The sequence below is a fragment of the Arachis hypogaea genome, chromosome 20 (assembly GCF_003086295.3).
Source record: "Arachis hypogaea cultivar Tifrunner chromosome 20, arahy.Tifrunner.gnm2.J5K5, whole genome shotgun sequence".
NCBI lineage: Eukaryota > Viridiplantae > Streptophyta > Magnoliopsida > Fabales > Fabaceae > Arachis > Arachis hypogaea.
In genome coordinates, this window is record NC_092055.1 from 64,740,790 (window position 1) to 64,743,062 (window position 2,273).

General features: G+C 33.4%; 1 non-coding gene across 1 annotated transcript; it reads right to left on the reverse strand.

Moving 5' to 3' along the window:
* Positions 1-1,402: 1,402 nt before the first annotated feature.
* On the reverse strand, positions 1,403-1,509 carry LOC112787884 (small nucleolar RNA R71). The gene has a single exon (XR_003195270.1). It is a non-coding gene; the product is annotated as a small nucleolar RNA R71 (small nucleolar RNA).
* Between the last annotated feature and the right edge of the window lie 764 nt (positions 1,510-2,273).

A 2,273-nucleotide genomic window follows, 5' to 3' on the forward strand; every position in this document is an offset into this window, starting at 1 on the left:
AGTTGTTTCTTATGAGTCAAATCAAATTTTCAATTTAAAAATCTTATCTTTTTTAAAATCTTTTTCAAAAATCAAATCTTTTTCATTTTTCTTATTTATTTTCGAAAATTTTAAAAATATTTTTTTTAAAAAAAAATCTTTTTCTTAATTTTACATCATATTTTTGAAAATATCATCAACAATTAATGTTTTGATTCAAAAATTTCAAGTTTGTTACTTACTTGTTAAGAAAGATTCAAACTTTAAGTTCTAGAATCATATCTTGTGATTTCTTGTGAATCAAGTCATTAATTGTGATTTTAAAAAATCAAATCTTTTTCAAAACTAATTTCAATCATATCTTTTCAAAAATATATTTTTATCTTATCTTTTTCAAAATCATATCATACCTTTTTCAAATATCTTTTCTAACTTCTTATCTTCTTATCTTTTAAAAATTGATTTTCAAAATTTGTTTCAACTAACTAATTAACTTTTTGTTTGTTTCTTATCTTTTTCAAAACTACCTAACTAACTATCCCTCTCTAATTTTCGAAAATACCTCCCTCTTTTTCAAAAATTCTTTTTAATTAATTAATTGTTTAAATTTTAATTTTAATTTTAAATTTATCTTAATTTTCGAAAATCATTAACTCCTTTTCAAAAATTATTTTCGAAAATCTCTCTCTCTCATCTTCTTCTATTTATTTAATTACTTACTAACACTTCTCTTCATCCCATATCTCTGCTCTCCTCACCCTTGTGTTTGGATTCTCCTCCCTTCTCTTTCCTTACATTACATTCTTTTCTTCTTCTACTCACATAAAGGAATCTCTATACTGTGACATAGAGGATTCCATATTTTCTTTGTTATTTCCTTCTTTGTCATATGAGCAGGAGCAAGGACAAGAACATTCTTGTTGAAGCAGATCCTGAACCTGAAAGGACTCTGAAGAGAAAACTAAGAGAAGCTAAAATACAACAATCCAGAGACAACCTTACAGGAATTTTCGAACAAGAAGAGGAGATGGAACCCGAAAATAATAATAATGCAAGGAGGATGGTTGGTGACTTTACTGCACCTAATTCCAATTTACATGGAAGAAGCATCTCAATTCCTACCATTGGAGCAAACAATTTTGAGCTTAAACCTCAATTAGTTTCTCTGATGCAGCAGAACTGCAAGTTCCATGGACTTCCATCTGAATATCCTTTTTAGTTCTTAACTAAATTTTTGCAGATCTGTGATACTGTTAAGACTAATGGAGTAGATCCTGAAGTCTACAGGCTCATGCTTTTCCCTTTTGCTGTGAGAGACAGAGCTAGAATATGGTTGGATTCTCAACCTAAAGATAGCCTGAACTCTTGGGATAAGCTGGTCAAGGCTTTCTTAGCCAAGTTCTTTCCTCCTCAAAAGCTGAGTAAGCTTAGAGTGGATGTTCAAACCTTCAGACAAAAAGAAGGTGAATCCCTCTATGAAGCTTGGGAGAGATACAAGGAACTGACCAAAAGTGTCCTTCTGACATGCTTTCAGAATGGACCATCCTGGATATATTCTATGATGGTCTGTCTGAATTAGCTAAGATGTCATTGGATTCTGCTGCAGGTGGATCCATTCACATAAAGAAAACGCCTGTAGAAGCTCAAGAACTCATTGACATGGTTGCTAATAACCAGTTCATGTACACTTTTGAGAGGAATCCTGTGAGTAATAGGACGCCTCAGAAGAAGGGAGTTCTTGAAATTGATACTCTGAATGCCATATTGACCCAGAATAAAATATTGACTCAGCAAGTTAATATGATTTCTCAGAGTCTGAATGGAATGCAAGCTGCATCCAACAGTACTCAAGAGGCATCTTCTAAAGAAGAAGCTTATGATCCTGAGAACCCTGCAATAGCAGAGGTGAATTACATGGGTGAACCATATGGAAACACCTATAACCCCTCATGGAGAAATCATCTAAATCTCTCATGGAAGGATCAACAAAAGCCTCAACAAGGCTTTAATAATGGTGGAAGAAACAGGTTTAGCAATAGCAAGCCTTTTCCATCATCCACTCAGCAACAGACAGAGAACTCTGAACAAAGTACCTCTAATTTAGCAAACTTAGTCTCTGATCTATATAAGGCCACTCTGAGTTTCATGAATAAAACAAGGTCCTCCATTAGAAATTTGGAGGCACAAGTGGGCCAGCTGAGTAAGAAGATCACTGAAACCCCTCCTAGTGCTCTCCCAAGTAATACAGAAGAAAATCCAAAAGGAGAGTGCAAGGCCATTGATATAACCATCAT